A 22,551-nucleotide genomic window follows, 5' to 3' on the forward strand; every position below is an offset into this window, starting at 1 on the left:
CATAAGAATATTTATGGGTGAGTATGAAGGTAATTTTCAGCTAAACAAAATTTTGCCCCAAAAGGAGACAGAAGACATTGCAAAAAATATTTTATGGAAAATGATTTCTGTTTTCCTACCTGCTTTCATAAATACATATATGGAATGCACGGTTAGGTCCCAATAGTGCAAAAATTATGCAAGTGCTTAACTTTACACTTCAACTTGAATAGCACTATTCACAGTGCATATAGTTAAGCATGTGCATGCGGTTTTATAGGATTGGGACCTTAGGCAAGTTTTCAGTGTGGTCTTCTGGACAAGTAATAACACAGGTAGTTGGTGTATTCTTGTTCTGCAAACACTAATTCAGCATTTATGACATAATTTATAGAAGGACGTCCAAACCCAGCTGAAAAGGGAGTTCCCACAACTTAAAAACTTTTCCTTTCAAAATTTCTGGATTCAGAAAAGTTTTTTGTCCAAAGAAGGGTGCAAATTTTTGCTGATGGATATTCATGTTGTTTTTTTAAATGACCTTGATTGGCTCATTTTGGTTAGTCATAAAGTTCACAAGGTCCTTGTTTCATGGTTGGCTGAGCCTACCCCAGGTGGTCAAATGGCTTAGTGCTGGCATACATTAAGTCTTTAGCTGCATTAAACATCCAAAGTCCAAATATTAATAAATAAATGGGAAATTTTTCAATATCTGTTGTGAATATATTTTCTTCAATTTTGATCAATTGTAGAAATGGTTGAAGTCTTTAAAATACTGGTGAAATTTCAAATTTCAGGAGAAAAAGAGAAATAAATATATAAAGTTTACCATGGTTTTCTTTTTTCTCAACCAGTTCAACCCTCTGTCATTCCTGTATCATTAGACTTGTATGCAGTTTATATTGAGACTTGTTTCTATCTGGGCAAAATACTATTTTCCTGTCCCACTAAACTTTTTTAAGATTTTGGACATTTTTCCCATCCTAAATCAGGATGAAAAATCATTTTCAAATTTTTTTGCAAATTAAAAATCCCTTCCACCCCCCAAAAAATTGAGATCAGTTTATTTGAAACATTTTGTTTAGATTCTGACAATTAATTTTGAAACAAAATGTCATTTTTTAACAGAAAACTGAAACTTTGCATTTAGAAAATGTTGAAAAGGGTTGTTTCCACAACTTAAAAACTTTTCCTTTCAGAAATTTTTCGTGTCAAGAAATTCATCGAAACAGAAACTTTTCCCATGAAAAGTTTCAATATTAATGAATTAGCATTTTTGATGCAAAAACGTTTCATCAAGAAATTCCTGACTAGCTCTATTTTTAGCATGTTTTCACATGTAGTTTGACTACATACTGGTTCCTCACAGCATGCTATGACATGCTATGACTTGATTAATTATGGGGAGATTGATTTATAATGTGCATTACATATAATTTGTTTGTGGTGAGACTGGTTTATGGCATGCTTTTCCATGTAGTTGCCTACAATGAGGTTTACTGTGTGATTTTTACCTATTGTTTGGAAAGGACTTAAAAGGTTTGTTTTACAGAATACTTGTCATAATCAGTTGTGCTTTGGTGCATTGAGGTTGTATTAATGAGAAGCAAGATACCTTATCTGTTGCCATACCATATAATATTATAAAAGCAAGAGTAGTCGGTCTGCTCTCAACTTCATATTCAGTTCATTTTCCCTGACTGTCAGTTTCAATTAAGTTATACTTGTCCTTAGCTGGACCAGTTCCTGGTGCCAGTCCTGGATGTAGAACGGGAGCACATATATCTCTCTGAGTACATCTATCTGTGTGTATTTGGGTATGTCAAATATCATAAAAGTCTTTGTGACTTCAAATATGTTGCTCCACACCTCTTTGATCTCTGTTTCACAGGCCAACGTTATGAAGGTTAGTTGCCACCACAAGGCTAAATACTAGGTCCATTGAAGTTGGCAGCAAAACTGCCATCTGGATACCATTGAACCTGGATATGGTCCTTAGTTTCATGTGATTGTTAATCGTGCTGAATTGTGAATTCATGCCATTTCAAACTTAGAAGTGAATTTTGCAGAATTTAGAGAAAAAAGGGTATTTTCAAGGTCACAAACTGGTGACCTTTTTCTTTTCCAAAATTTTACAGCACCCTTTTCACCTGAAATCAGATGATGGTGGACTGTCTTTTGCTCTGTGTTTGTGTGGGGTCCTGGTCCATGCAGTAATGCAAATCATAAATAAATGAGGATACCCTTCTTCATACTGAATAGTACTTGCTCTGCACCAAGGGACTAGCCATAGTGTGAGTTTCTATTCAGTGTGAGTAAGAATATCACAACCTGGCTCTGAATTTGAATGGCTTGATCCTGCAAGATGCTGAGCTCTCTCAACTTTCACTAAATTAAATACATTGCAGGTTATTCATTTATGGGATATTTTAGAACATTATTCATAATAGGGGCATCTTCCACAAGAATATATTGGAAATATTTTTTCTCAGAAATACACTTTTTTGATTTATTAAGATGGGAATTATTTATCAAATATCATTTGTTTATTAAAAGGAGACCTAATCCTGCTCTCCTTACATGCTCAATTCCTAAAGTAGGAGTTGAGGTGCTCAGCACTTAGTATGAGCGTGTCCTCTTGTAAGGACAGAAGGATTTGATCCATCCTTAATAACACCAATATTTAACATACAACAATGACATGTTCATGAAGCGAGATGAAGTGCTTGTTTGAGAAAGCCATTAAAATAGTCCCAACTTTACCAATATGAGAAGCACCAATTGGGAACAAAATCTTCCTCTGACGAGGGCCTTCCTTGTTAATCTTCATGTGTAAAGCTTTATAGGAGTTATTGAGATGAGACTATGCCAGATAATGGTAATTGCTAGAAGCTGAGATAACAATGTTCCAAGGTTGCTGTTCCAATGGAGGATATTGCTCCTTCATATCAGGAATAGGGAAAAATAAACAAATAAGGTTGAGTGTAGGGAAGTTGTAGAGCCTGTTTTTTCTCTCACTTTTACCTGAGTCATTCCATTGACTTCAGTGGAGTGACTCTGGAACTAAACCAGTGTAAGTAGGAGAAGTATCAACTCCTCATCCATTTATAAAAAAATTTCTAATGAGATTTCCCCTCACAGAGTGAAATATATGAATCCATCCCTTCCCGCCACCCCCATGCCAAGGGACTCATCGATCATGCTCAATAATTCTGCCACTGAGGAGATAGTTCCCCTTTGGAGGTTCTGCATGGCAGAGCTCTTGTGGAATCCTGGGGTGGGAGGGTAACAAAATGGCACCTCCCCCACAGGAAAAGCCTTAATGGAGGGCAGAGGTTGCCTCACTGACCATCGTCCACAGAGGTAAATTTCTTCCACTGTGCAATGGACTTTGCTGGTGCAGGGCTGTGTGACTTATACAAATACTGTGTCATCTTTGCTGAATTTGGGTATTTACTGTACTCTTCCCAGTTCATAACCATTTAGGAGGCACCATGTTTGTTGCGTTGCCACCTTTAGATAAAGCACAAGTTAAAGTTCTTGTCAGCAAGTTAAGGAAGTATGGGCTGGATGAATGCACTACAAGGTGGGTAGAAAGCTGGCTAGATTGTCGGGCTCAACGGGTAGTGATCAATGGTTCCATATCTAGTTGGCAGCCGGTATCAAGTGGAGTACCCCAAGGGTCGGTCCTGGGGCCAGTTTTGTTCAATATCTTCATAAATGATCTGGAGGATGGTGTGGATTGCACTCTCAGCAAATTTGTGGATGATACTAAACTGGGAGGAGTGGTAGATACGCTGGAGGGGAGGGATAGGATACAGAAAGACCTAGACAAATTGGAGGATTGGGCCAAAAGAAATCTGATGAGGTTCAATAAGGATAAGTGCAGGGTCCAATGCACAGCTACAGACTAGGGACCGAATGGCTAGGCAGCAGTTCTGCGGAAAAGGACCTAGGGGTGACAGTGGACAAGAAGCTGGATATGAGTCAGCAGTGTGCCCTTGTTGCCAAGAAGGCCAATGGCATTTTGGGATGTATAAGTAGGGGCATAGCGAGCAGATCGAGGGACGTGATCGTTCCCCTCTATTCGACATTGGTGAGGCCTCATCTGGAGTACTGTGTCCAGTTTTGGGCCCCACACTTCAAGAAGGATGTGGATAAATTGGAGAGAGTCCAGCGAAGGGCAACAAAAATGATTAGGGGACTGGAACACATGAGTTATGAGGAGAGGCTGAGGGAGCTGGGATTGTTTAGCCTGCAGAAGAGAAGAATGAGGGGGGATTTGATAGCTGCTTTCAACTACCTGAAAGGGGGTTCCAAAGAGGATGGCTCTAGACTGTTCTCAATGGTAGCAGATGACAGAACGAGGAGTAATGGTCTCAAGTTGCAGTGGGGGAGGTTTAGATTGGATATTAGGAAAAACTTTTTCACTAAGAGGGTGGTGAAACACTGGAATGCGTTACCTAGGGAGGTGGTAGAATCTCCTTCCTTAGAGGTTTTTAAGGTCAGGCTTGACAAAGCCCTGGCTGGGATGATTTAACTGGGAATTGGTCCTGCTTTGAGCAGGGGGTTGGACTAGATGACCTTCTGGGGTCCCTTCCAACCCTGATATTCTATGATTCTATGATTCTATGATTCTATGAAAGTGCCATTTTAAGAGCAGCAATGACTTTATATATATATATATATAAAACAACCTGCACTATTTTTTCTTTAGCAATTTGCTCAAGACTACAAATGAGAATTATAACACTGAGTTGTAGCAATAGCTTGCTAGAGAGCTGAGCAAGAGCTCTGGACACTTGACCAAACCAGTATTTTACAAAAAATATTTTTATTTCAAATAAGATGTGTATGGGTGTGCGTGTATAATATTGTAACAGTGAGTTCCATAGTCTAGGTTCAGTTCCTGTGAAATACTATTAGAATAAAATATGTCCACTCTCTCTCTCTCTCTCGCATATGATGAATATGTAAGCATACACATACACACACATACCAACTAACATGGGGCTGGGTATTTTCCACCCTTATTCACAGTAGACCAGATTCTGATATGCTTATTCATTTTGATGTGTACTTTTTTTTGCAAGTTGTCCCATTGACATATGCAAGGATTGAGATACTGCTCAATGTGTGTAAGGGTGTCTGAATCTGGACCAATGAAAATTACAATTTAACAAAATATCTAAGTATTTATTTAATGATCATCTTGTTCCCAAGTCTGTGTCAAGAACAGAAACCATTATAATACATCTTTATTGCTTGTGAATGTGAATATGTGGATGAATTTCAGATGTATGCATTCATAGATCTGGCTTGCATGCAGAATGCAGCATTTTGTACAGGTGACGTGTTGTATACAAAACATCTGATGAACTGCTACCAACAGTCTTACAGATCTTAGAAATCCTTTCCATATGTCTTATCATAAAGATAAAGTGACTATCTCCATCCACACACGAGAACCAATTAGTCTGCCACCTTTATATAATTAGATAGTAAAAAAGAACATTTTGAAGTGAAATCTTACTTCTTTTCTCCAGGAGTCAAAAAGACAACTAATGACAGCAACAAATTACAAGATACATTTCATAATCCACTCAGTGAATGCATTAATATTACAGTATTTGCTGAGTTTAAAGAAGTCCAACATTCAATATTTCTCTTTGCAAACAAAAATCTATTTACATTACTCCAAACAAGAAAAAAATTACAAAAATGGCTCTTTGTGGAAGTCCTGAAATGGTAGCAAGACATTTGACTCTTCTGCATCCTTAGAAATTAACCCTGTGTTAATGAAGGTTTATAAGCAAGATTCACTATGCAAGGTAAATTATCAGATGCCTCTTTAGGTCACCTGTCCAGCCGCTTTGCAATGCCTTGCCAGTGCAAAGCAAGTAGGCCAGCGATTGAGGTTCTGGCCCAGTATGTCTATCTCCATTGAACCTGGCTTTATGAGCTCACCTTTATGCTCTCATGAGAATACAAAATATAACAGCAACTAACCTGGATGTCTCTGGGTTTGCTGCTGGCAACCTCCACCTTTCTGAAAAAAATACTTTGCTAGATGGTGTAAATTGGCACAACTCTACTGACGTCCAGGAAGCAACCCAGAGTTGCATCAGTTCAGGATCTGGCCTTATCTATATTTTACACTGATAGCATATAAATCCAGTGGACGGAACTATATTTTTTTAAAAAGTTTGTATCCTGCTGTGGCAACAGTATAATAGAGCAGGTCAAAAATCCTGACTATTTTTCCCTGTTTTTTTTTTTTTTTTTTTGTTAGGGGTGCGTGGAAAGGGACAGATATGTAGACAAATATGCAACTGCACCTACTCCAGTCCTGTGGTTAGGGCATTTACCTTAGATGCGGGAGACTGAGGTTCAAATCCTTGCTCCATATTAAGCAGAGGAAGCCTTAGACGTGGGTCTCCCATGCTCCAGAGGAGCGCTTTAACCAGCAGGCTAATGACATCTTCCTCTCTCCCATGTTTTTTTCCACAACATGTTTTTGAAAGGTCTCATTTTCATTCCACATCAGAAAACCAAATGTGTCAACATCTCAGATTTTTTTCACAACACAGAATTGCCGTTTTTCAGCCAGGCCTATTTAAAAATCAGTGCAAGAAAATGTACTTTTCATGGTAAAAGTTCTCTTCTGATGTTAACCCAGTATTAAACATCAGGGTAACTGCTTTACAATCTCTTACACGACATGACTCCCATAATGCAGTCACATTTTGTGAACCAGGTTTAGCTTAAAATGTATTTGCCTTTGTTTTCCAACCAGATAAGGCTCATACTTGGATGAGCATTGTAGAATAAGGTCGATGAATCACCAAGACTACTTTGGACACTGGTGGTCACTCCCTTTCGAGTCAGGTGCCCTATGGGTATGAATGTTTTTTTGACATTACTTGAAGCCTTATTAGCACTGAACATATTGAATAAAAGCTTTCCTCAAGCTTGAGGAGATGATGAAGATGATGTTGCAGTGACAGGTTTTCTCCTCACCACTGAGATTTTTCTGGCAACTCAGGCTGGGCAAACTTGCAAAGATTTTACAGGCTCCTGTGTGTCCCATCTCCCAATATATATATTTTAAAATATATTATTGGTTTTCCTAAAGTAATTATAACAAAACCACGAAACTGCTGACCTCCCCATATTTGGAAGTAAATTCAAAACATATCTCCAAATTAGCTTTCCTTGAATAGGTCCTCATATGCATCCACATGCAAACAGATAATCTATAAGTGAGGCCATTTTTTTTTCTGCAGGTTGGAAAAAGAGAGGAAAATTGTTATTGTTTTCTTTTTATTTGTTTTATTGTTATTGTGTTATTTATTTATTTTTATGTTGGTGCTCAGATTTACGGTGACAGCAGCCTATGGAGTTGCATCCGATGAAGTGAGCTGTAGCTCACGAAAGCTTATGCTCAAATAAATTGGTTAGTCTCTAAAGTGCCACAGGTACTCCTCTTCTTTTGGCAGCCTTATTAGCATCCATCTAGATGGGAGTAATAATTATTCAATAGGTTCTTTACAAGAGATAGAAAAGAAGGGACAGAGCTGGAGGGAAAAGAGCCATCATTCACAAGGAAAAGTACAGAATGAAATATTGTAATGAAAACTACTGTAGGTCTCTTCTACGTGTTCTTAACTTTACTGCCAAAAGTTGTCAGTAGACTTCATTAGGACTACTCGTGGTAGTAGAATAAGCATGTATGTAAGTTTTTGCAGACTTTGGGCCTTTGAGATTTCAAGTTAAATAAAAGAGATTGATTCTCATTTTCCCCAACTCTGAATTTTTCATACGTATGTATTAAACTGCTTTGTAGTAAGCTCCTCACTAAGTAATAATTTTGCTCTCAATTGCAATTTGTCTTGACATTTCTCTGGGCAACAGTTATAAAGATATAGGGGCAAGGTTCCCCCTTAAATATGTGTGGCTCCAAGTAAGATATTCAGTTTTAAAATTACTATCAGTTCAGTGTTGTAATCCAGCAAATTGATCGCAAAATCCCAGACTTGATCTTAAAAATCATAGACCACTTTATGGTCCTAGGATATGTGCCTAAAGTATCGGTATATCATTGTGACCAATATATGCTGGATTGTGAGAGCTAAGTGTTATTGGACTTCCCGTTACTGAGGTCATTAGAAAGAGAGACATCTGAGCTAAAGATAAGGAGCAGGTATGTGATATGATGGGTTCCAGTCTGATACTGAATTTATTTTCCAAGCCTTTCTGTCGGAGTAACTGAAACTCCCATTGTGGGGCCAGGATTTCACCCCTCCTTTTAAGTTTTCAGTTAAACGTCAGCAGCCTCTCCCCTGTGTTCAGAGAGAGAGAAACTGTTTGTTTGCTTGTCTTTCTAGTTACTTTTTATGGCCTCTGTCATTACGGTATCTAAGGGTACATCTACAGAGCAATTAAACGCCTGCGGCTGGCCTGCGTCAGCTGACTCAGACTCGGGCTGTGGGGCTGTAAAATTGCTGTGTAGACATTCGGGCTCAGGCTATCTTCACAGTCCCCCTCTGTGGCAGGGAATTATCATCCCCACTGTACAGATCAGAAGCTGAGGCACAGAGAGACCGTAACTTGTTCAAGGTCACGCAGAGAGACTGGGACAGAGCCAGCTATGGGACCCAGTACATGTGCGAGTTGTTGCTCCACCTCCTATATCTGCTGTTTCTCACACCGCTTTTTTAATGTTGCTACCTTGATGCAACATATCTAATGCATCAGGGTGCTACAGATCTCCTGATCTGACCCAGAGGTGCTCACCATGCTTTGCCGCACTGGCTTCCTATTGAAAAATACGGTGCATTTTCTGAGCTCTCCTTCCCAAGCCAAAAACCAAAACCCCACAAACACAACCCTCCCCCAAACAAACACACAAAATCCCATGACAAACTAAACACAACTTACCGTAGTATATTTGTTGTGGTTTGCTTTTGCTTTTATAGCTAATTCGCCTAGGAGGGATCTAGCAAAAGATCAGAATAATCCTACAACCATTTTGCAGTTTAATCCCAAATTTGTGGAAATGTCTCAGTTGTACCATGAATATTCTAAAGAGGAAAAAAGAAAGTGAAATCCTGGCTTCTTGTAGTCATCTCAGGACGGATCCACAGTCTATTGCAGGCTATAGAAGTCTTCCCAGGATTTCAATAGACTTTGGATCGGGCCCAACATGCTTTCTTTTCCCTACCTGAGCTCTTTATTTCATGTTTTGAGATATGTTCTTTGAATTTACTTTCTCTATGGAATGACACTACATCTTCCTGGAATCTCTAATGAGTCACTTCGTTAGGAGCTGGGCAGGAGGATAGCCATTTCCGTAATGCACACATTTAAGGTTAAACCAGAAAACGATTTATCAATCACTACTATGGTTTCGGTAATAGGTGGAACTCTTTCACATGTGCCGATATGTTGGCATTTCTTAGAAATGTATTTTTAAATTTTAGTTGCTGTTCTGGCATGCAGCTTTTAAACAGACCTTTGAAATTTGTTCACTTTATTTTTGAAATGAATCCTAATGGTGCAAATAGTCTGGGATAGAAACAGGCTTGCAGATGTTGCAAATGTACTTCTTTAGCTGGTAGGGTGACCAGACAGCAAATGTGAAAAATCGGGACGAGGGTTGGGGGGTAATATGAGCCTATATAAGAAAAAGACCCCAAAATCAGGACTGTCCTTATAAAATCGGGATATCTGGTCACCCTATTAGCTGGACATATCACAAAAATATTGGCAGAACATCGAACTTACAGTGTTTCCCTCAGAAAACAGTCTGCTAATTTAGGGGCTGCTGATTTTCATTGCATTGTGCTGTATGCTCATAAGAAGGTAAACCTTTCCTAGCTATGCTGAAGCTGGGCTCAAGCTGACAGTTTTAATTTGTTTTGGAGTAGCTTTTTTTTTTTAATCCATTTTTGGACTTCAACATCACAAAATTGTGTAGTCTGCAACATGCTATCGTTAACAAACATCCTTTGTTTTATCTCCTGTCTCACTAGCTACTCTGCAGTTTCCTTTCTTCATAAATGAATTGTAGCACAATCCTACACTAAATACCAGGTGGGAAATCTTTACTCATTGAAATATTAATGGAGTAGATTTTCCCCCCTTAGACGCACTGGATTTTTCAGTGCTTTTCGTCTAGCAAAGGTCCCTTCTTGTCAGTCAGCTTTGTCCAGGCGGAGAAAGCAATGAACATATTAAAAAATGAGATGTGAGAGAACCCAACAAGAAAACCTTTAAAAAATTTTACTTTTGAACTTCCAGAGAGGGCACAGAGCTTGTTTTGTGGGGAATGCAGAGTCGGAGAGGTTTTATTTACAGACATGTGTCATACATTTGTTTCAGTTTTATATCTGCTGTCAAAATATGATGGTTTTATTCAGATTTTAAACATGCTTCAGCTGGAAACACTACATCTTTAAATTGTGTCTGTTCGATTTCCCTAGCTGCGCTCCCTCACCTTATCCAGGTGCATGTTAAATCAGTATTAATGACAATATCATTCTTGTGCAGTCATCTCCTGCCTGCAATTTGGTTTTAATTACCCACCACGTTGTCTTTCCCCCTCACTGACAGCCATTAAATAGGGAATGACACCAGAGCCATGGTTGTGTGGAATATGCACTTCACCAGGGTGGCTGGCTTTTTTCGTTTTTTTTTAAAAACCTCCATAAAGTAGGCTGCAGTGCCTCTTAGTGGTGGCCAGCGGAAAAAGGGGCTTACAGCAAAACTACTTGTTTTGATAGCTTAGCAATGCTTTCTTTGGCTAAATTAGAGCTTATGGGGAAAAATATAGCACCACCCTTTAAGAGAGAGAAAACACACTTGAAGATTAAGGCATGATTGGGACACATTGAAGTGTCTCTTCATTGAAATCTAACAGTAACTTTGATGTAGTATTTAAGCCTTGTCTGACAGTCTGCAATGGTTGCTCAGAAGCAGGTACCTTGTCAGTTAGACTGTCAGTGAATAAAGTCCTTGAGGCAAACTGCTCACTAAAGGTGAACCAGGAATCCCTAATGAATTAAAAATCCAGCTTCTTCTCCTTTACTGAGCCATTGTCTCCTATACCTTATACTTTTTTATTTCCATATAGAGGTGTTTGTGTATACATGCACATATGAATACACACAAAACCATACATTATGCCGATTTTTAATTGCAAAAATTCTCTCTCTCTCTCTCTTTTTCTTTTTTTTTTTTTAATTTGTAAGTGCTTTTACATTATTTTTATTCCTTTGGTCAGTAGTATGAAACTGATTTTTCCCCACAAAATATTCCATATTTACCCCTGTTGGGAGAGTTATATTCCATGGACCAATTCTGATCGAAACTGATGTAAATATTGAATCATTGCATTAAAGTCAGTGCAGTTAACCTGGATTTGCACCAGTGTAATTGATGGCAGAATCCGACGCAAAAAGATGTATCTCTAAGGCCAAATTCTGCATTAGGCTTATAGCATGAGAGTGTCAGAAACAAAAGTGATTAGTAAAATAACATTCTGTAAAATGTGTATCTATTGTTTATTAACAAGAAATAGTTTTCAAAGAGTTTTGTAAGGGGGGGGGAGGGAGTTTACAATACAAAAACTGCAGATTGACTAGGAAAAAAAGTCTTAAAACTCAGACAAGCTGGTAAAGGGGGTTTGCAGAAGGATAAAGATTGTCACGGCAATTCACAGTTTGCCTCAATTGCGGACAATATTTGCTCTTGTTAAATGTCATCTACATTGATTTGATTTATTATTTTTAAGACAAGTATACTGTGAATCGTTAAATACCACCCCAGTAAATTGTTGTCTCTTACAAGAAGATTTTGTGACTGAATTGGGAAGCTCATATGAGCAAGCCTACCGTGAAGGTTTAATCTCTGATACAGCTTCCATATATTGGTTTACAGCTATATTGAGTCCAGTTAGAATGATTTTTTACTTTCCTAATATGAAACATGATGCTTGGAAAATCTGATAAGTGAGTTTCATTTCCCTGGAAATTTATTGCTTCTATTTCCAAGTGCAAGGAAATAAAACAAGTAAAAACAATAAGCAGTCTGTAAGGAGAGTATTAATGAGGGGTCACTCTTTTCTCATGTAGGCTGTAGCTCAGGAGAAAAAGAGAACAGAGTTGCTTTTGGGGCAGTTTAAATAGCAAGCACACTATATTTTATTTTATTTATTCGGAATAGCCTAGTTCTCTTTTCCTCTCTAAAATCTGCTCCAAATCCTAACAGGATATTATGAGAGGAATTAAAGGACCAGTTCTTCAGGTCCTGTACATTGGTAAACTCCCTTGACTTCAGCTGAGGATCTAGCCCATTATTTCAGGATGACAAAGGATGTTTATGCTTCACTCAGACATCTTTGGAATCCACGAGAGCTAATTTGAACATATAAAAATGATGCCTATAGTATTTCAACGTGCTATTCAGATTTCAGTTTGGGTAACTATGTTCCGCTTATCTAAAATCCCCCTCTATTGTCAGTTGTGAATGATGATGTCCTTCATTTCTTTTTGTTAAGTGCTGTGCACTGTTAAAGTTCCACCCCAGAAGTGGTTGCATTTTAATGATGGGTGAAAAGATTGCTGTCTATACATTGCTTTGTATTTGAAGGTAACTGGGCTCCACATGAGTGTGCCCACGCAGATCCAATTGTATGATCTAGCCCTAAATGAGGTACAGACTGGAAAGTTCAAATGCATGGTAGAGAGGTTGAAGGTCCAAAACCATGCAAGGGCTGATGCAGAAGAAACAACAAAGAGGAAGTTATATATATATATATATATATAAAAAGCACTGTAAATATAAATATACATTTGCAAAAGTATTACCTGCAGTGAAATTATTTTGTTGCAAACTCTTTCTGAATTTAATTATCAGGTCTATCTTTCATGTAGTCTTTGTTGTTCACCTATTTCTTTGTTTAGGAAAGTCTCTTTGCTCTCTTTCCAACTTTCAGTAATATAGAATATTGCAGAGCAGTAGTTAGCTGTGTGCTCTAGACATGATTACTTTTTCAGACTCCATAGTAGGTTTATTTTACAACTTCAGTTTGTTTTCTCCAGGGGAAATTGTATAGTTTATTCAAATTTCACCATATGCTTTTCATATCCAATAAAACAGTTGCATTATAAAAGGAAATACTGTATATTGCACCCTAAATCTTGGGAGTTGTGGAGAATCAGACTGAAACCTGATGGAGAGCTCTAGATACAATAATACTCAGAAAGTTTTTTCCTTGCTAAAGCAAACTACCGCCAAGAAGTAGCTCAAGAGGGGCTATTGGGAACATTATTTTTAAAATAGCCTTTGCTGTTGGGGTTATAGGCCTTGATCCTACAAACACACATGTAAGTAACTTTACATACATAAATAATCTTTACGAACTCAATGGGTCTGCCCACATGCATAAAGTTACATATGTGCATAAGTGTATAAATCTTCAAGATCATGACTGTAGTTTGTTAGTGTTTGGTTAATGTTTTAAACCTCAATCCTGCAAACATTCTGTGCGCAGACCTCCAAATGACATACCAGCATATAGGGCCCAATCCAAATCCCAGGAGTCTTTTCAGTGACTGTAGTAGGAAATGGCTTAATCCCATACTGACTACAGGACTAAAAGCCGTAATTAAATTCTTCATGCTGCCATTCCAAGTCATGGCTCTGTCTACCACACTATACAGCCATGTGCAATTTATAAAGAGCATGGACATCATGGTAGTAAACAAGGAAGTTGTTTTTAGAGTTGCTGGTCAGAGAGAAAGAGAGAGAGAGAGGAGGGGAAAGGGTGTTGTAAGCAAATGACAAGACAGTGCAAGGCAAAAATGGGCAGTAGAATCTGAATATCTAATTGCATCTAAGGCCCTGATCCTGCCAAAATGTGCAGGACGAATGGAATTTTCATGCATAAAATTAAGCACACGTACAAGTCTTTGTAGGATCTGTGCCCTAAAACTTAGAGCCATTTGATTCACAATGAAATGTAAAACCACTTGAAAATTGTGGGCGGTAGGTGTAAATTTAATTGTGAACTTGAAAGTGAGCTCATTTTGTGCTCATTTGAGGGGGAAATTACTAAAATACAGTATATCATTTTTATGGACAAAAATGACTTAATATGGGGAGGAATTAACATTTTTGCAAAATAAAAAGGGGGGATATGTATGTATTTTTGAACAAAGATATCTTTGCACAGGAAACATTTGGAAATCCATTTGATTTGATTTGATTTATTTATATATTTAAAAAATTATTCACCCAGCTGTAGAGCTGTATTTTTGATATGTTTCAAATAAATTACTGGACAAACATGAGTGAAAAAGCTACCAGCAAGGATTAGGAGAATGAACACAGCAGCAAAATCTGGTGAGACAAAATCTCAGCTGATGGAACTGGACTACTACTGATAAGAGTCAATAGTTGGATGGTTTCAGAGTAGCAGCCGTGTTAGTCTGTATTCGCAAAAAGAAAAGAAGGACTTGTGGCACCTTAGAGACTAACAAATTTATTTGAGCATAAGCTTTTGCGAGCTACAGCTCACTTCATCGGATGCATTCAGTGGAAAATACAGTGGGGAGATTTATATACGTAGAGAACATGAAACAATGGGTGTTACCATACACACTGTAACCAGAGTGATCACTTAAGGTAAGCTATTACCAGCAGGAGAGCGGGGAGAGGGGTGGGGAAAAACCTTTTGTAGTGATAATGAAGGTGGGCCATTTCCAGCAGTTGACAAGAACGTCTGAGGAACAGTGGGGGGTGGGGGAAAATAGTTTTACTTTGTGTAATGACCCATCCACTCCCAGTCTCTATTCAAGCCTAAGTTAATTGTATCCAGTTTGCAAATTAATTCCAATTCAGCAGTCTCTCGTTAGAGTCTGTTTTTGAAGTTTTTTTGTTGAAGAATTGCCACTTTTAGGTCTGTAATCAAGTGACCAGAGAGATTGAAGTGTTCTCCGACTGGTTTTTGATGTTTGACTTGTGTCCATTTATTCTTTACGTAGAGTCCAGTTTGACCAATGTACATGGCAGAGGGGCATTGCTGGCACATGATGGCATATATCACATTGGTAGATGTGCAGGTGAACGAGCCTCTGATAGTGTGGCTGATGCGATTAGGCCCTACGATGGTGTCCTCTGAATAGATATGTGGACATAGTTGGCAACGGGCTTTGTTGCAAGGATAGGTTCCTGGGTTGTGGTTCTGTTGTGTGGTATGTGGTTGCTGGTGAGTATTTGCTTCAGATTGGGGGGCTGTCTGTAAGCAAGGACTGGCCTGTCTCCCAAGATCTGTGAGAGTGATGGGTCATCCTTCAGGATAGGTTGTAGATCCTTGATGATGCATTGGAGAGGTTTTAGTTGGGGGCTGAAGGTGACGGCTAGTGGCGTTCTGTTATTTTCTTTGTTGGGCCTGTCCTGTAGTAGGTGACTTCTGGGTACTCTTCTGGCTCTGTCAATCTGTTTCTTCACTTCCGCAGATGGGTATTGTAGTTGTAAGAATGCTTGATAGAGATCTTGTAGGTGTTTGTCTCTGTCTGAGGGGTTGGAGCAAATGCAGTTGTATCATAGAGCTTGGCTGTAGACAATGGATCATGTGGTGTGGTCTGGGTGAAAGCTGGAGGCATGTAGGTAGGAACAGTGGTCAGTAGGTTTCCGGTATAGGGTGGTGTTTATGTGACCATCGCTTATTAGCACCGTAGTGTCCTGGAAGTGGCTCTCTTGTGTGGACTGGTCCAGGCTGAGGTTGATGGTGGGATGGAAATTGTTGAAATCATGGTGGAATTCCTCAAGGGCTTCTTTTCCATGGGTCCAGATGATGAAGATGTCATCAATGTAGTGCAAGTAGAGTAGGGGCATTAGGGGATGAGAGCTAAGGAAGCGTTGTTCTAAGTCAGCCATAAAAATGTTGACATACTACTACAGGACAGGCCCAACAAAGAAAATAACAGAATGCCACTAGCCGTCACCTTCAGCCCCCAACTAAAACCTCTCCAATGCATCATCAAGGATCTACAACCTATCCTGAAGGATGACCCATCACTCTCACAGATCTTGGGAGACAGGCCAGTCCTTGCTTACAGACAGCCCCCCAACCTGAAGCAAATACTCACCAGCAACCACACACCACACAACAGAACCACTCACCCAGGAACCTATCAAGTATGATGGGATAACATGGTTTTGGTAATTAAATATTCATGGTAAATAGGCCCAATGGCCTGTGATGGGTTTTTAGATGGGGTAAGATCCAAGTTACCCGGGAAAGAATTTTCTGTAGTATCTGGCTGATGAATCTTGCCCATATGCTCAGGGTTTAGCTGATCGCCATATTTGGGGTCGGGAAGGAATTTTCCTCCAGGGCAGATTGGAAGGCCCTGGAGGTTTTTCGCCTTCCTCTGTAGCATGGGGCACGGGTCACTTGCTGGAGGATTCTCTGCTCCTTGAGGTCTTCAAACTACAATTTGAGGACTTCAATAGCACAGATATAGGTGTGAGGTCTTTTTTAGGAGTGGTGGGTGAAATTCTGTGGCCTGCATTGTGCAGGAGGTCAGACTAGATTATCATAATGGTCCCTTCTGGCCTAAATATCTATGAATCTATGAATCTATGAACAAAGCCTGTTGCCAACTGTGTCCACATACCTATTTGGAGGACACCATCGTAGGGCCTAATCACATCAGCCACACTATCAGAGGCTCATTCACCTGCACATCTACCAATGTGGTATATGCCATCATGTGCCAGCAATGCCCCTCTGCCATGTACATTGGTCAATCTGGACAGTCTCTACATAAAAGAATGAATTGACACAAGTCAAACATCAAGAATTATAACATTCAAAAACCAGTCGGAGAACGCTTCAGTCTCTCTGGTCACTCAATTACAGACCTAAAAGTGGCAATTCTTCAACAAAAAAACCTTCAAAAACAGACTCCAACGAAAGACTGCTGAATTGGAACTAATTTGCAAACTGGATACAATTAACTTAGGCTTGAATAGCGACTGGGAGTGGATGGGTCATTACACAAAGTAAAACTATTTCCCCATGTTTATTTTTCTCCCCACCCCCCACTGTTCCTCAGCCGTTCTTGTCAACTGCTGGAAATGGCCCACCTTCATTATCACTACAAAAGGTTTTTCCCTGCCCCCCTCCCCGCTCTCCTGCTGGTAATAGCTCACCTTAAGTGATCACTCTGGTTACAGTGTGTATGGTAACACCCATTGTTTCATGTTCTCTACATATATAAATCTCCCCACTGTATTTTCCACTGAATGCATCCGATGAAGTGAGCTGTAGCTCACGAAAGCTTATGCTCAAATAAATTTGTTAGTCTCTAAGGTGCAACAAGTACTGCCCTTCTTTTTGCGAATAGTTGGATGGAGTTTTTGGGTGCCCCGGAGAGTCAGTGCTGTAGCATTGGCTATTCAATTGAGGATGGCGACTGTGAAGTCAGAAATGAGACAGAAGAATCATGTCTAGATACTCAGAAGGTTTGAAGCTCTTGCTAGTAGAGGCCCCTGGGAAAGTTGGAATGTCCTTACCTTTCTAGTGGCCAGCACCTGCCTCAAACCTCACAGAGCATCCAACTGATTGCATGGTGTGGCAGCAGAGAAATTCTTGCCAAGTGTCTTAGGTTTATTGGCTATGTAATATTTGTAAAAACACTTCTTAGTTAGAGTTTTGTTGTTTAATAAATATCTGCAATGCCCGGGAGAATGGCCTAATCCCAGCTCTGCCACTCATTCAGGATGTGGAGTTGGCCATGCCACTTCGCCTCTCTGCCTCTGTCTTCCCAGCTGTAAAATGGGAATCCCACTAAGCTAGCTAGCTATTTTCTGAGAATTGTTGTGGTTTTGTTTGTACAGCTTTTAGGCTATTATAAAGATCTCTGGGTGAAATCCATCCCTGTGCAGAGTGGCCAGTGCAACATTTAAGTCCCATATAAGCTATATGATCCCTGTACTGGCCCTCCACGTAGGGGTGAATTTTGCCCTCTGTAAATGCCAAGTTTTACTCTATTTTAATGGTCTTTCCTCATTTACCATCATATTTGAGTCCCTTCTCAGTCATTAAGCTTTGTTTTAGAGTCCAGTCAAATGTCATTTTCTTCTCTTCTTTCTCTAACTGGCCTCTGGTTATATTAGAAAATAAATTATTCTCAAGGGGAAAATAGCACTTAAAATTATTATTACTGTTTAGTGTGCTAAAGTGATTTGCTCTCCATGACCTGTCTCAGTCTGATCCTTATACAAATCAAATCAACACACACATAGCAGCGCTTGGAAGCTCTTTCCACATTCGACATTTAACAGCCTTAAAACCTTTAGGATTTCACAAAAGTTTGGTGTAGTTGTCCTTCCAAGTGCCACTCAGATTTTTTTAATGACTTTGGTCCCAGTTGAGTGAAGTACTTAACCACATGTGTAATTTTAAGTGCCTGAGTAATCCAATTGATTTAATAGGCCTGCTCATGTGCTTAAAGGTAAGTGCATGCTTAAGTGTTTTGAAGGATCAGGGCCTGAGGGAACTTCCAACAACCTTCAGTTTCCTCAGCAGGATGCCAGAGGTTAAATTCGATCCCTGTCCTCATATAGTTCTGAATTCTGAGCTTCTGTTTTGCCTCTTACCCTCAGTTCTCCAGTTTAATCAGATGGGTTCCATCCGTTGACTGCTGGCACCGTTTACGGACACTAGAAATCAGTATGTTAATATTGATTTTCAAAAACAATTAAAGACTGGGATTGTGCAAGGAATCCAAAGACGCTAACTGCCATTGAATTTCTATGAGATTTGGGTGCTTAGCTCCTTTACAAATCCCAATTTAAATACACAAATTGGGACAGATTCTGCAACCATGGATGTGAGTATCTTCACTCACATGCATAACTAGTTGCAGATTCAGGACCTAAAGCTGTAAACTGTTGATCTTGTTGGAATTGGAGGTGGGTATATCACATGAGAGACTTATGCTACACTCAAACTTGAGTTCCAGTCCATCCAAATCAACATCAGTGTTTTTGTAAAACTTTAATGAGAATCTTGAGACATAGTACACCAAAGCTTTTAAAAAAATCGTACAACTTCACAATAATGCTACAGAGTAGATGATGATGATTTATTTGTATTGTTTCTTGAGGCCTCACTCAGAGATTGTGGCCCCAGTGTGCTCTGCACTGTATATGCCTATAACAAAAGGACAATCTCTGTGGTCCACAAGGTTCCAAAGTGTGACAAGACGGGCAAGTTTGTGCTTTTCTAAGCCAAATATCCAGGCTTTCTTTGTGTGCAGATTGGCAGTAAGAAGCTCTGTATTTTCTAAAATGTTCCCTAATTTTATTCACAGTTTGGAAACTATTTATTTCATTCATGTCCCTGAATCTCATAATAACCAATCTGCACTTACTTCTCAATCTTATATTTACCTTTAAAGATTTAACGTCAATATATGGAACTGTTATAAGATGCATATGTGCCCCTTGAGGTAAAAACCCTAATCCCATGTTTTTATACATATGGTACACACCTGCAACTTGTTATCAGTATGATACACTCTAAGATTCCAAGTGTGGCTAGGTGTGAACTGTTTAAAACCGTACTGCCACCAAGTTCACTTTTAGAGTTGCATAAAATCCTAACCTGACCACTTGCTTCTGGTCCAGTTTATGGTATCTGAACCTTCCATGCCACTTTAGATACCATCTGTGAAGTCCATGCTCAAAGTCAACCTTTATTCTTCATTAATTCATGGAAGGCCTGATCCTATTCCCAATGAAGCCCATAGCAGAGCTGCCAGTGGCAAGTCAGATCAGGGCTGTAACATAACTTTTTTCTCTTATGATTTTCAGGTTCCAAATCACTCCTGTCTTTATGTAAATTAAAGCTGTTAACTGCCAATTGATTTCCAGCAGTTTCAAAAATTCTCTCCTTCCACACCCCAGCCTCCATAAATTTAATTCCCGCCCACCCCACCCCCAAAAAAAGTCATACTATACTGAAAAGAGAAATATTTTTGACTATTCAAAACTCGGTGTGACGAACAATTCCATTCTTCACCCCACTCCGACCAGTTTATTTTGATACATGGAGACAGTTGCAGTGTGAGAAGAACTGCAGCAAAAATCTATTTAGCAAAAATAGTCCTAACAATACCAATTCAGGTCAGCATTCTTTACGTTCTGTTGCTTTATTATTTGGTCACCAAGCAAAAGGTTTGTTATGATTTTTTTAAGCTTGAGGGAGAATATGAATGTCATAAATATTTCATTTTCATAGCACATCTTGCATTGTTCTTCAGTTTCAGACCTCGCCAGCAGTCAACACAGTAGTAAATTTCCGCACCTGTGGACCTTTTTCAGTAATTTACGATTTCCATTAGATTTCCATTAGAGATGGACTAAAATGGTTTTGAAAAGTGCTAGCACCTTCAGACATACGGATTTCTGCCTATCTATGAGTAGGGTGGGTCATATTTTGCAGGGAAGGCAATGTCAGGGCTTATGCTTAGTACTAATGGCTCAGGTTTTCAGTATGAACTGTCTGAATTCAATGCCAGCCAAAATCCCTTTGAAATGAATGGTACCATATTTGAGAGAGGAAGGGCAGGCAAAATACAGAAAACGGTGCTATTCTATAAACATGTTGCTTGTCTATTACTGTGTCTCCTCACCTCAACAGCAATTGCGATCACACTGTGCCTAGTGACTAACCTGGCTGCACCACTTCAAATGTCTAAATTTACCACCACCTTAATGAAACACAATTTGGTCAGCTCATTCATCATCCGGCGCTTGATAAGCATATTAAACCCCTCCAAATGTACCTATTCTGCAGTTATGGTACACTGATACTTTTTTTCCTCCAGGGAAATTTTTGATTGGTGGCCTTAAAAAAAAGAAAGAAAGAAAAGAAAAAGTAACCAAGGCAAAACATTGGTTTAGGTTCATATACTGGATTGAGATTTCATCAGGTTCTAATGACAATCAAATTCATTCATGCAGTCTTGTTTACAGGGCTAGTTTGAACCCGGGAAAGCTCCCAAGCTGCAACAAAATACACTCTTCATAAGAGCCCCCCACACTGCATTATTTGGGCAAATAAATCACAGTGAATAATTTAGTCATGACTTACCACTGACGCTGTGTCATGTTTTCAGATGCATTTGTCCAATTAGTGCATTGTAATGAATGGGACTCCTTGCATAGTACAATGCAACTCAGTGTGAGTAAGAGTGGCACAATTAGGTCCCTAACAAATACCTGATACCCTTTCTCAATTATTGTAGTACCTTAGTCCACAAATAGTCCCACAGAAGTCACTGCATGTAAGGGTGACAGAATCTAGCTCTTAGTGATATGAAAGCATCCGTATTTCCTCCTTAAAGAAAATGTAATGAGAAAAGTTAACTCACAAAGTGACAGGATCACAGCAAGACCTGTACGACACACAGCATTCCGGATGATGCCACACATTTGATTAATATAAAGTTTTGCACAATTCACACTCCTATAAATGGCCCCTACTGACCTTTGATTGTAATAGCTGATCCATGTAATGAATGTTTGGCCAATAGTTTTTCCAGCTACGGAATCAAATAGCACTAACCAATATATTGTACCCAAGACGTTTTCTGGGAATTCTTTTTTGCGGGGGATAGGTTGGGATTTCACACTCTCTGTCCATCTTGAAATCGTCTTCTGTCTGTTTTATTTATTTATTAAGCTGCTGTAGTGCATCTAGCCAGTATCCCTAAGTGAAACGGTGTCTATCTTTGCCATCCTTCCACCACTTTTCAGGATTGTCATTTAAGCAGTAGGGCACTCCAGGGTGTGTGTGTGTGTCATGCTGAGAGAACGTCATACTCTGAGTGCATTTCACAATAGTTTTCAGCAAGCCGAAGCATGACATTATCCCAGCAAGATACCTGCCCTTCACCTTCCAGATGGGGACCCACCTCCAAAAGGTCAGCGTACTCACAGCTTAAAATAATATTTTAGCTGCCGCTGCTAGGAATTCAAAGAAAGAGAGGAGTGAATGTCACACAGCCAGGAAATTCATAAAACCCATTCCTCCTAGCAAATGGCAACTGGCCTGAGACATCTCAATTTTTTGAGTTCTCCTTTTACTTAGGTTTAAATGTAACTTAAACAAAGAGTTCTCTTTATATGATGTGCACACTCTGCAGCATATAAAGAGACACTCCTAGGTGTGGTCCAAAAGCAGGAAGGTTACTGTTGCTTTATAGGAAACAAGCTTGTCTCCATGAAAAATGCATGAGTTGTTGGCTTGACACATCAGAGGCAGCTCCCGCCACAGACACACGCTTCTCGCCTCCATCTAGTTTTCATTCTCTTTCCCTCTCCCCTTTTTCTCCAACAGTCATCTCCCTCTGTTGCTGCTTTGTGTACAGCTCTTTCTTAAATAGTGGCACGCTAGCTTCAGAGAGGCTGGACGTGAACTGGTCGATAAAGCTGAGGAAATAATTGGACAACAAATAATGTATCTGATCAATTTAGCCCTTTTGTCTGTCTGTG

Source organism: Lepidochelys kempii, chromosome 10 (genome assembly GCF_965140265.1).
Source record: "Lepidochelys kempii isolate rLepKem1 chromosome 10, rLepKem1.hap2, whole genome shotgun sequence".
NCBI lineage: Eukaryota > Metazoa > Chordata > Testudines > Cheloniidae > Lepidochelys > Lepidochelys kempii.